The following is a 14,024-nucleotide window of genomic DNA, read 5'->3' on the forward strand; positions in this document are numbered from 1 at the left end:
GCCCAGAGCAGGTCGGCCAAGCAGTGCATGGTAAGGGCTCTCCAGGTCCACCACCTCAAACCAAATGGCTTCATGGCGAAAATGATTCTTGTCTCTGAAGAGGACATCTATCTGGATCTTGCCGATTGGTGAGCAGGAAAGGCCGGGCACAATGCCGTGGAAGACAGTTCGGTTGGGCTGGAGCTGCTTCACTTTGATGCTCAATTTCTCCATGGTATCGTGGTAAAGGATGTTGATGATGCTGCCGCCATCTATCAGGACTCAAGAGAAACAAGCAGCTCGCCTCTCTGATGCAAAGGTGGCATCTAATACCAGGGCATAAGAACCCGGGGAAGGCATCACTTCCGGGTGGTTAGCTTGGCTCCAACTGATGGGCTTCTCGGACCGGTGCATGTATTCTGGGACTTTAGAGGAGACAACGTTGACCTCTTGATGTTGCTGACGCCAACTGTGCTTATCGCCGGCCTGGCTGGTGAAGACAACGTAGGCTCCATGCTCTTCAGAAAATTCGTCTTGGATGGCGCCGACTGCTGAGGAGGCGGAGGCGGCTGGCCAGAAGGCGGAGGAGGCAGTAGTCCCTCGCCCTTGGAGATTCGGGTGAGCCAGTGACACTTTCGGGTGGTGTGATTGGACGGCTTCGCGCCACTGTGGAACTTGCAGGGGGCATCGAGGGTTTGCTCATAGGAGAAGGCGGGCAACCAAGTCAGCTTGCCGCCCTTCTGACTCTTGGGTAAAGGTTGCCCCTCCGGCTGCCGGTCTTCAACTGTTGCCACTTGCCGGCTGGTGGAAGCCAGCATCGGGGCTTTGCGCTTGTTGTCGCTGCTGCTGGCACCGACTGGAGTCACCAGCGGACGTTCAAGGGGCTGGAGGGAGCACCTTCCTAGAGGTGTCTACCCGGAGCTCCAACTTCATGGAGGAGTCGGCAGTGGCGTACTTGTCTGCTATGATCAGCAGCTCGTCGAGTGTAGCCGGCTCGTCGCAGAGGAGTCGATGCTTGAGGTGGGTGCCTTCTCGGCACCCGGCGGTGAAGTACTCTATGGCCTGCACCTCGTGCATGAAGGAAATATGCCCTAGAGGCAATAATAAAGTTATTATTTATTTCCTTATTTCATGATAAATGTTTATTATTCATGCTAGAATTGTATTAACCGGAAACATAATACATGTGTGAATACATAGACAAACAGAGTGCCACTAGTATGCCTCTACTTGACTAGCTCGTTGATCAAAGATGGTTATGTTTCCTAACCATCGACATGAGTTGTTATTTGATAAACGGCATCACATCATTAGAGAATGATGTGATTGACATGACCCATTCCGTTAGCTTAGCACTTGATCGTTTAGTATGTTGCTATTGCTTTCTTCATGACTTATACATGTTCCTATGACTATGAGATTATGCAACTCCCGAATACCGGAGGAACACTTTGTGTCCTACCAAACGTCACAACGTAACCGGGTGATTATAAAGGTGCTCTACAGGTGTCTCCAAAGGTACTTGTTGAGTTGGCATAGATCGAGATTAGGATTTGTCACTCCGATTGTCGGAGAGGTATCTCTGGGCCCTCTCGGTAATGCACATCATAATAAGCCATGCAAGCAATGCAACTAATGAGTTAGTTGCGGGATGATGTATTATGGAACGAGTAAAGAGACTTGTCGGTAACCACATTGAACTAGGTATTGAGATACCGACGATCGAATCTCCGGCAAGTAACGTACCGATGACAAAGGGAACAATGTATGTTGTTATGCAGTTTGACCGATAAAGATCTTCATAGAATATGTGGGAGCCAATATGAGCATCCAGGTTCCGCTATTGGTTATTGACCGGAGACGTGTCTCGGTCATGTCTACATAGTTCTCGAACCCGTAGGGTCAGCACGCTTAAAGTTCGGTGACGATCGGTATTATGAGTTTTTGTGTTTTGATGTACCGAAGGTAGTTCAGAGTCCCGGATATGATCACGGACATGACGAGGAGTCTCGAAATGGTTGAGACGTAAAGATTGATATATTGGACGACTATGTTCGGACACCACAAGTGTTTCGGGAGGTTTCAGACATATACCGGAGTACCGGGGGTTTACCGGAACCCCCTGGGGAGTATATTGGGCCTAATGGGCCCTAGTGGGAGAAGAGGAGGGGCGGCCAGGGCAGCCGCGCGCCCCTCCCCCTCTAGTCTGAATTGGACAAGGAGGGGGGCGGTGGCCCCCTTTCCTTCTCTCCTCTCCTTTCCTTCTCCTCTCCTACTCCTACTTGGAAGGAGGGAGTCCTAAGTAGGACTCCTCATGGGGCGCGCCATAGGAGGCCGGCCCCCTCCCCCTCCTCCACTCCTTTATATACGGGGAGGGGGCACCCCTTGGAGACACAACAATTGATCATTGATCTCTTAGCCGTGTGCGGTGCCCCCCTCCACCATAATCCACCTCGGTAATATCGTAGCGGTGCTTAGGCGAAGCCCTGCGTCGGTAGCATCATCATCACCGTCATCACGCTGTCGTGCTGACGAAACTCTCCGGTGAAGCTCTACTAGATCGTGAGTTCGCAGGATGTCTCCGAGTTGAACGTGTGCAGAACACGGAGGTGTCGTACGTTCGGTACTAATATAAGGATCGGCCGATCGTGAAGACGTACGACTACATCAACCGCGTTGTCATAACGCTTCTGCTTTTGGTCTACGAGGGTACGTGGACACACTCTCCCCTCTCGTTGCTATGCATCACCATGATCTTGCATGTGCGTAAGATTTTTTTTGAAATTACTAAGTTACCCAAAAGTGGCATCCGAGCCAGGTTTATGCGTAGATGTCATATGCAGGAGTAGAACACAAGTGAGTTGTGGGCGATACAAGTCATACTGCTTACCAGCATGTCATACTTTGGTTCGGCAGTATTGTTGGATGAAGCGGCCCGGACCGACATTACGCGTACGCTTACGCGAGACTGGTTCTACCGACGTGCTTTGCACATAGGTGGCTGGTGGGTGTCAGTTTCTCCAACTTTAGTTGAATTGAATGTGACTACGCCCGATCCTTGAGAAGGTTAAAACAACACTAACTTGACGAAATATCGTTGTGGTTTTGATGTGTAGGTAAGAACGGTTCTTGCTCAGCCCGTAGCAGCCACGTAAAACTTGCAACAACAAAGTAGAGGACGTCTAACTTGTTTTGCAGGGCATGTTGTGATGTGATATGGTCAAGACATGATGCTATATTTTATTGTATGAGATGATCATATTTTGTAACAGAGTTATCGGCAACTGGCAGGAGCCATATGGTTGTCGCTTTGTTGTATGCAATGCAATCGCCCTGTAATTGCTTTACTTTATCACTAAGCGGTAGCGATAGTCATAGAAGCAATAGTTGGCGAGATGACAACGATGCTACGATGGAGATCAAGGTGTCGTGCCGGTGATGATGGTGATCATGACGGTGCTTTGGAGATGGAGATCACAAGCACAAGATGATGATGGCCATATCATATCACTTATATTGATTGCATGTGATGTTTATCCTTTATGCATCTTATTCTGCTTGATTGATGGTAGCATTATAAGATGATCTCTCACTAAATTTCAAGGTACAAGTGTTCTCCCTAAGTATGGACCGTTGCCAAAGTTCGTCGTGCCAAGACACCACGTGCTGATCGGGTGTGATAAGCTCTACGTTCACATACAACAGGTGCAAGCCAGTTTTGCACACGCAGAAATACTCGGGTTAAACTTGACGAGCCTAGCATATGCAGATATGGCCTCGGAACACTAAGACTGAAAGGTCGAGCATGAATCATATAGTAGATATGATCAACATAGTGATTTTCACCATTGAAAACTACTCCATTTCACATGATGATCGGTCATGGTTTAGTTGATTTGGATCACGTGGTCACTTAGATGATTAGAGGTATGTCTATCTAAGTAGGAGTTCTAAAATATGATTAATTGAACTTGAATTTATCATGAACTTAGTACCTGATAGTATTTTGCTTGTCTATGTTGTTGTAGATAGATGGCCCGTGTTGTTGTTCTGTTGAATTTTAATGCGTTCCATGAGAAAGCAAAGTTGAAAGATGATGGTAGCAATTATACGGACTGGGTCCGTAACTTGAGGATTATCCTCATTGCTGCACAGAAGAATTACGTCCTGCAAGCACCGCTAGGTGCCAAACCTGCTGCAGGAGCTGAACCAGATGTTATGAACGTCTGGCAAAGCAAAGCTGATGACTACTCGATAGTTTAGTGTGCCATGCTTTACGGCCTAGAACCGGGACTTCAACGAGGTTTTGAACGTCATGGAGCATATGAGATGTTCCAGGAGTTGAAGTTAATATTTCAAGCAAATGCCCGGATTGAGAGATATGAAGTCTCCAATAAGTTCTACAGCTGTAAGATGGAGGAGAATAGTTCTGTTAGTGAACATATACTCCGAATGTCTGGGTATAACAATCACTTGATTCAACTAGGAGTTAATCTTCCGAATGATAGTGTCATTGACAGAATTCTTCAATCACTGCCACCAAGCTACAAGAGCTTTGTGATGAACTATAATATGCAAGGGATGGATAAGACAATTCCCGAGCTCTTCGCAATGCTAAAGGCTGCGGAGGTAGAAATCGAAAAGGAGCATCAAGTGTTGATGGTCAACAAGACCACCCGTTTCAAGAAAAAGGGTGTCGGAGTAAATGGCCACGGGTATCCTAACCGACTACCCCTGGTTCTTCTGAAAAATTATCATGCCTTTGGGCCTCCGAGCACTCCGAGCATTGGGGCGCCTTCCCTGGCCGGCTACCTCTGAAGCCGACTCCCGGAAGGCGACCCAGCCTCAGCAACCTCTCCCCTGGGACGACTACGGGGTGGTCGACTCCAGGAAGCCGGCTAAGAAGAGCGCCGACTCCAAGAAGCCGGCAAAGACTGCAACCACCAAAGCTACACCCACATAACGGTGACAAGACGGGGTGTGGCCACAGTGCGGCCCACTACCCCCGAAGCCCGTGGCGGGCATGGCTATAGGAGGCCGTACGGGCCGGCCGTCTCCCGTTCGGCTCGGCACTGTAGCCATGCTAGCCTCAACGTCATCCACGACATACTCCCGTACGGCCCACGGGCGGCGGGCCCCTTCAGCCAGAGAGAGGCGTGAGGGCGGCCCGGCCTCCCCCAGTCGGCCAAGGGCGTAGCCGGCCCCCAGAAGCCGGCTACCCCCTCCCTCGAAGCATGTGCCGCATTAAGGAGAGAAGACGAGGTGAGGCTACAGTGAGAGCCCCCGAGGCGGCCCACTGTAGCCACGCTTACCTCAACGAAGCCCTCATCATCAAAGGCGAGGCTACAGTAAGCAGCCGCCGACAAGACCCTAGGCGGTGGGGCCGGCCTGTCAACCAAGAAGCCGGCAGCCGGCGGGACCCACCAGTCGGCGGGACCCAACAGCCGGCGGAGAAGCCGGCGAGCGTAGACACTGACGGCTGGGACCAGTGCCCAGCCGGATTACCATTGTACCCCCGGGGGGTAGGCCTATATAAACCCCCCGGAGCACCCATGCAAAGGGTTGGCTTCTAAGCATAGCACACACACCATAGATAGAGAGAAGTAAGAGCTAGCCTTGTTCTTCTTCTCCCTTGAACCCAACAGCTCTAGGAGCGATTGTAGCTACCTTTACCAATCTAGTGATCATGCGGAGACCCCGCAGAGCAGGACTAGGGGTGTTATCTCCTCGGAGAGCCCCGAACCTGGGTAAGATCCGCCGGCGTGCATGTCTACGCCTCATCCCGTTTCCAGGCACCGGCGACGTCTTATTTGTTGGGAATCGTAGCATAATTTTAAAATTTTCCTACGCTCACCAAGATGCATCTATGGAGTATACTAGCAACGAGGGGAAACGAGTGCATCTACATACCCTTGTAGATCGCGAGCGGAAGCGTTCCAATGAACGTGGATGAAGGAGTCGTACTCGCCGTGATCCAAATCACCGATGACCGGGTGCCGAACGGACGGCACCTCCACGTTCAACACACGTACGGTGCAGTGACGTCTCCTCCTTCTTGATCCAGCAAGGGAGAAGGAGAGGTTGATGGAGATCCAGCAGCACGACGGCGTGGTGGTGGATGTAGCGGGTCTCGGTAGGGCTTCGCCGAGCTTCTGCGAGACGGAGAGGTGTAGCAGGGGAGGAGGGAGGCGCCCAAAGGTGTAGGTTTGCTGCCCTCCCCCCTTTATATAGGCCCCCTGGGGGGGGCGCCGGCCCTGGAGATGGGATCTCAAGGGGGCGGCGGCCAAAGGGGGGAAGGGGGTGCCTTGCCCCCCAAGGCAAGTGGGAAGCCCCCCCCCCCACCCTAGGGTTCCCAACCCTAGGCGCATGGGGGGAGGCCCATGGGGGGGCGCCCAGCCCACTAGGGGCTGGTTCCCTTCCCACTTCAGCCCATGGGGCCCTCCGGGATAGGTGGCCCCACCCGGTGGACCCCCGGGACCCTTCCGGTGGTCCCGGTACAATACCGGTAACCCCCGAAACATTCCCGATGGCCGAAACTTGACTTCCTATATATAATTCTTCACCTCCGAACCATTCCGGAACCTCTCGTGACGTCCGGGATCTCATCCGGGACTCCGAACAACTTTCGGGTTTCCGCATACACGTATCTCTACAACCCTAGCGTCACCGAACCTTAAGTGTGTAGACCCTACGGGTTCGGGAGACATGCAGACATGACCGAGACGCCTCTCCGGTCAATAACCAACAGCGGGATCTGGATACCCATGTTGGCTCCCACATGTTCCACGATGATCTCATCGGATGAACCACGGTGTCGAGGATTCAATCAATCCCGTATGCAATTCCCTTTGTCAATCGGTATGTTACTTGCCTGAGATTCGATCGTCGGTATCCCAATACCTTGTTCAATCTCGTTACCGGCAAGTCTCTTTACTCATACCGCAATGCATGATCCCGTGACTAACGCCTTAGTCACATTGAGCTCATTATGATGATGCATTACCGAGTGGGCCCAGAGATACCTCTCCGTCACACGGAGTGACAAATCCCAGTCTCGATCCGTGCCAACCCAACAGACACTTTCGGAGATACCCGTAGTGCACCTTTATAGTCACCCAGTTACGTTGTGACGTTTGGCACACCCAAAGCACTCCTACGGTATCCGGGAGTTGCACGATCTCATGGTCTAAGGAAAAGATACTTGACATTGGAAAAGCTCTAGCAAACGAAACTACACGATCTTTTATGCTATGCTTAGGATTGGGTCTTGTCCATCACATCATTCTCCTAATGATGTGATCCCGTTATCAATGACATCCAATGTCCATAGTCAGGAAACCATGACTATCTGTTGATCAACGAGCTAGTCAACTAGAGGCTTACTAGGGACACGTTGTGGTCTATGTATTCACACATGTATTACGATTTCCGGACAATACAATTATAGCATGAACAATAGACAATTACATGAACAAAGAAATATAATAATAACCATTTATTATTGCCTCTAGGGCATATTTCCAACAGTCTCCCACTTGCACTAGAGTCAATAATCTAGTTACATTGTGATGAATCGAACACCCATTGCGTCCTGGTGTTGATCATGTTTTGCTCTAGGGAGAGGTTTAGTCAACGGATCTGCTACATTCAGGTCCGTATGTACTTTACAAATATCTATGTCTCCATTTTGAACACTTTCACGAATGGAGTTTGAAGCGACGCTTGATATGCCTGGTCTTCCTATGAAACCTGGGCTCCTTCGCAAGTGCAATAGCTCCAGTGTTGTCACAGAAGAGAGTCATCGGGCCCGACGCATTGGGAATCACCCCTAGGTCGGTAATGAACTCCTTCATCCAGACTGCTTCCTGTGCTGCCTCCGAGGCTGCCATGTACTCCGCTTCACATGTAGATCCCGCCACGACGCTTTGCTTGCAACTGCACCAGCTTACTGCTCCTCCATTCAAAATATACACGTATCCGGTCTGTGACTTCGAGTCATCCAGATCTGTGTCGAAGCTAGCGTCGACGTAACCCTTTACGACGAGCTCTTCGTCACCTCCATAAACGAGAAACATATCCTTAGTCCTTTTCAGGTACTTCAGGATATTCTTGACCGCTGTCCAGTGTTCCATGCCGGGATTACTTTGGTACCTTCCTACCAAACTTACGGCAAGGTTTACATCAGGTCTGGTACACAGCATGGCATACATAATAGACCCTATGGCCGAGGCATAGGGGATGACACTCATCTTTTCTCTATCTCCTGCCGTGGTCGGGCATTGAGCCGTGCTCAATTGCACACCTTGCAATACAGGCAAGAACCCCTTCTTGGACTGATCCATATTGAACTTCTTCAATATCTTGTCAAGGTATGTACTCTGTGAAAGACCAATGAGGCGTCTTGATCTATCTCTATAGATCTTGATGCCTAATATATAAGCAGCTTCTCCAAGGTCCTTCATTGAAAAACACTTATTCAAATAGGCCTTTATACTTTCCAAGAATTCTATATCATTTCCCATCAATAATATGTCATCCACATATAATATGAGAAATGCTACAGAGCTCCCACTCACTTTCTTGTAAACACAGGCTTCTCCATAAGTCTGTGTAAACCCAAACGCTTTGATCATCTCATGAAAGCGAATGTTCCAACTCCGAGATGCTTGCACCAGCCCATAGATTGAGCGCTCGAGCTTGCATACTTTGTTAGCATTCTTAGGATCTACAAAACCTTCCGGCTGCATCATATACAACTCTTCCTTAAGGAAGCCATTAAGGAATGCCATTTTGACGTCCATCTGCCATATCTCATAATCATAGTATGCGGCAATTGCTAACATGATTCGGACGGACTTCAGCTTCGCTACGGGTGAGAAAGTCTCATCGTAGTCAACCCCTTGAACTTGTCGATACCCTTAGCGACAAGTCGAGCTTTGTAGATGGTCACATTACCATCTGCGTCCGTCTTCTTCTTAAAGATCCATTTGTTTTCTATGGCTCGCCGCTCATCGGGCAAGTCAGTCAAAGTCCATACTTTGTTTTCATACATGGATTCTATCTCGGATTTCATGGCTTCTAGCCATTTGTCGAAATCCGGGCCCGCCATCGCTTCTTCATAGTTTGAAGGTTCACCGTTGTCTAACAACATGATTTCCAGGACAGGGTTGCCGTACCACTCTGGTGCGGAACGTGTCCTTGTGGACCTACGAAGTTCAGCAGCAACTTGATCTGAAGCTTCATGATCATCATCATTAACTTCCTCCCCAGTCGGTGTAGGCACCACAGGAACATCTTCCCGCGTTGCGCTACTTTCCGGTTCAGAAGGGGTGACTATCACCTCATCAAGTTCCACTTTCCTCCCACTCAATTCTTTCGAGAGAAACTCCTTCTCCAGAAAGGACCCGTTTTTGGCAACGAATATCTTGCCTTCGGATCTGAGGTAGAAGGTATACCCAATAGTTTCCTTGGGGTATCCTATGAAGACGCATTTTTCCGACTTGGGTTCGAGCTTTTCAGGTTGAAGTTTCTTGACATAAGCATCGCATCCCCAAACTTTTAGAAACGACAGCTTAAGTTTCTTCCCAAACCATAATTCATACGGTGTCGTCTCAACGGATTTCGACGGAGCCCTATTTAAAGTGAATGCGGCAGTCTCTAAAGCATAGCCCCAAAATGAGAGCGGTAAATCGGTAAGAGACATCATAGATCGCACCATATCCAATAGAGTGCGATTACGACGTTCGGACACACCGTTTCTCTGAGGTGTTCCAGGAGGCGTGAGTTGTGAAACTATTCCACATTTCCTTAAGTGTGCACCAAACTCGTGACTTAAATATTCTCCACCATGATCTGATCGTAAGAATTTTATTCTCCTGTCACGTTGATTCTCAACCTCACTCTGAAATTCCTTGAACTTTTCAAAGGTTTCAGACTTGTGTTTCATTAGGTAGACATACCCATATCTACTTAAGTCATCAGTGAGAGTGAGAACATAACGATATCCTCCGCGAGCCTCAACACTCATTGGACCGCACACATCGGTATGTATGATTTCCGATAAGTTGGTTGCTCGCTCCATTGTTCCGGAGAACGGAGTCTTGGTCATCTTACCCATGAGGCATGGTTCGCACATGTCAAATGATTCGTAATCAAGAGACTCCAAAAGTCCATCTGCATGGAGCTTCTTCATGCGCTTGACACCAATGTGACCAAGGCGGCAGTGCCACAAGTATGTGGGACTATCGTTATCAACTTTACATCTTTTGGTATTCACACTATGAACATGTGTAACATCACGTTCGAGATTCATCAAAAATAAACCATTGACCAGCGGGGCATGACCATAAAACATATCTCTCAAATAAATAGAACAACCATTATTCTCGGATTTAAATGAGTAGCCATCTCGAATTAAACGAGATCCAGATACAATGTTCATGCTCAAAGCACTAAATAACAATTATTGAGGTTTAAAACTAATCCCGTGGGTAGATGCAGAGGTAGCGTGCCGACGGCGATCACATCGACCTTGGAACCATTCTCGACGCGCATCGTCACCTCGTCCTTTGCCAGTCTCCGTCTATTCTGTAGTTCCTGTTTGGAGTTACAAATATGTGCAACCGCACCGGTATCAAATACCCAGGAGCTACTACAAGTACTAGTAAGGTACACATCAATTACATGTATATCACATATACCTTTGGTGTTGCCGGCCTTCTTCTTGTCCACTAAGTATTTGGGGCAGTTCCGCTTCCAGTGACCACTTCCCTTGCAATAAAAGCACTCAGTCTCGGGCTTGGGTCCATTCCTTGGCTTCTTCCCAGTAACTGGCTTACCGGGCGCGGCAACTCCCTTGCCGTCCTTCTTGAAGTTCTTCTTACCCTTGCCCTTCTTGAACTTAGTGGTTTTATTCACCATCAACACTTGATGTTCTTTTCTGATCTCCCCTTCCGCTGATTTCAGCATTGAATATACCTCAGGAATGGTCTTTTCCGTCCCCTGCATATTGTAGTTCATCACAAAGCTCTTGTAGCTTGGTGGAAGCGACTGGAGGATTCTGTCAATGACCGCGTCATCCGGGAGATTAACTCCTAGCTGAGACAAGCGGTTGTGCAACCCAGACATTCTGAGTATGTGCTCACTAACAGAACTGTTCTCCTCCATTTTACAGCTGAAGAACTTGTCGGAGACATCATATCTCTCGACCCGGGCATGAGCTTGGAAAACTAATTTTAGCTCCTCGAACATCTCATATGCTCCATGTTTCTCAAAACGCTTTTGGAGACCCAGTTCTAAGCTGTAAAGCATGCCGCACTGAACGAGAGAATAATCATCAGCACGCTGCTGCCAAGCGTTCATAACGTCTTGGTTCTCTGGGATTGGTGCATCACCTAGCGGTGCTTCTAAGACATAATCTTTCTTGGCTACTATGAGGATGATCCTCAGGTTCCGGACCAAGTCCGTATAGTTGCTCCCATCATCTTTCAGCTTGGTTTTCTCTAGGAACGCGTTGAAATTGAGGACAACGTTGGCCATTAGATCTACAAGACATAGTGTAAAGATTTTAGACTAAGTTCATGATAATTAAGTTCATCTAATCAAATTATTTAATGAACTCCCACTCAGATAGACATCCCTCTAATCATCTAAGTGAAACATGATCCGAGTTAACTAGGCCGTGTCCGATCATCACGTGAGACGGACTAGTCAAGATCGGTGAACATCTCCATGTTGATCGTATCTTCTATACGACTCATGCTCGACCTTTCGGTCCTCCGTGTTCCGAGGCCATGTCTGTACATGCTAGGCTCGTCAAGTCAACCTAAGTGTATTGCGTGTGTTCCGAGGCCATGTCTGTACATGCTAGGCTCGTCAACACCCGTTGTATTCGAACGTTAGAATCTATCACACCCGATCATCACGTGGTGCTTCGAAACAACGAACCTTCGCAACGGTGCACAGTTAGGGTGAACACTTTCTTGAAATTATTATAAGGGATCATCTTACTTACTACCGTCGTTCTAAGCAAATAAGATGCAAAAACATGATAAACATCACATGCAATCAAATAGTGACATGATATGGCCAATATCATTATGCTCCTTTGATCTCCATCTTCGGGGCACCATGATCATCTTCGTCACCGGCATGAAACCATGATCTCCATCATCATGATCTCCATCATTGTGTCTTCATGAAGTCGTCACGCCAATGATTACTTCTACTTCTATGGCTAACACTTTTAGCAACAAAGTAAAGTAATTTACATGGCGTTATTCAATGACACGCAGGTCATGCAAAATAATAAAGACAACTCCTATGGCTCCTGCCGGTTGTCATACTCATCGACATGCAAGTCGTGATTCCTATTACAAGAATATGATCAATCTCATACATCACATATATCATTCATCACATCTTCTGGCCATATCACATCACATAACACATGCTGCAAAAACAAGTTAGACGTCCTCTAATTGTTGTTGCAAGTTTTTACGTGGTTTGTAGGTTTCTAGCAAGAAAGTTTTCTTACCTACGTATGACCACAACGTGATTTGCCAATTTCTATTTACCCTTCATAAGGACCCTTTTCATCGAATCCGTTCCGACTAAAGTAGGAGAGACAGACACCCACTAGCCACCTTGTGCAACTAGTGCATGTCAGTCGGTGGAACCTGTCTCACGTAAGCGTACGTGTAAGGTCGGTCCGGGCCGCTTCATCCTACAATGCCGCCGAAACAAGAAACGACTAGTAGCGGCAAGAAGAATTGGCAAACTCAACGCCCACAACTGCTTTGTGTTCTACTCGTGCATAGTAACTACGCATAGGCCTGGCTCATGATGCCACTGTTGGGAATCGTAGCATAATTTTAAAATTTTCCTACGCTCACCAAGATGCATCTATGGAGTATACTAGCAACAAGGGCAAAGGAGTGCATCTACATACCCTTGTAGATCGCGAGCGGAAGCGTTCCAATGAACGTGGATGACGGAGTCGTACTCGCCGTGATCCAAATCACCGATGACCGAGTGCCGAACGGACGGCACATCCGCGTTCAACACACGTGCGGTGCAGCGACGTCTCCTCCTTCTTGATCCAGCAAGGGGGAAGGAGAGGTTGATGGAGATCCAGCAGCACGACGGCGTGGTGGTGGATGTAGCGGGTCTCGGGAGGGCTTCGCCGAGCTTCTGCGAGACGGAGAGGTGTAGCAGGGGAGGAGGGAGGCGCCCAAAGGTGTAGGTTTGCTGCCCTCCCGCCCTTTATATAGGCCCGCTGGGGGGGCGCCGGCCCTGGAGATGGGATCTCAAGGGGGTGCAGCGGCCAAAGGGGGGAAGGGGGTGCCTTGCCCCCCAAGGCAAGTGGGAAGCCCCCCCACCCTAGGGTTCCCAACTCTAGGCGCATGGGGGCGGCCCATGGGGGGGCGCCCAGCCCAATAGGGGCTGGTTCCCTTCCCACTTCAGCCCATGGGGCCCTCCGGGATAGGTGGCCCCACCCGGTGGACCCCCGGGACCCTTCCGGTGGTCCCGGTACAATACCGGTAACCCCCGAAACTTTCCCGGTGGCCGAAACTTGACTTCCTATATATAATTCTTCACCTCCGGACCATTTCGGAACCTCTCGTGACGTCCGGGATCTCATCCAGGACTCCGAACAACTTTCGGGTTTCCGCATACACGTATCTCTACAACCCTAGCGTCACCGAACCTTAAGTGTGTAGACCCTACGGGTTCAGGAGACATGCAGACATGACCGAGACGCCTCTCCAGTCAATAAACAACAGCGGGATCTGGATACCCATGTTGGCTCCCACATGTTCCACGATGATCTCATCGGATGAACCACGGTGTCGAGGATTCAATCAATCCCGTATGCAATTCCCTTTGTCAATCGGTATGTTACTTGCCCGAGATTCGATCGTCGGTATCCCAATACCTTGTTCAATCTCGTTACCGGCAAGTCTCTTTACTCGTACCGCAATCCATGATCCCGTGACTAACGCCTTAGTCACATTGAGCTCATTATGATGATGCATTACCGAGTG

This window comes from Triticum aestivum, chromosome 7D, assembly GCF_018294505.1.
Source record: "Triticum aestivum cultivar Chinese Spring chromosome 7D, IWGSC CS RefSeq v2.1, whole genome shotgun sequence".
Classification (NCBI taxonomy): domain Eukaryota; kingdom Viridiplantae; phylum Streptophyta; class Magnoliopsida; order Poales; family Poaceae; genus Triticum; species Triticum aestivum.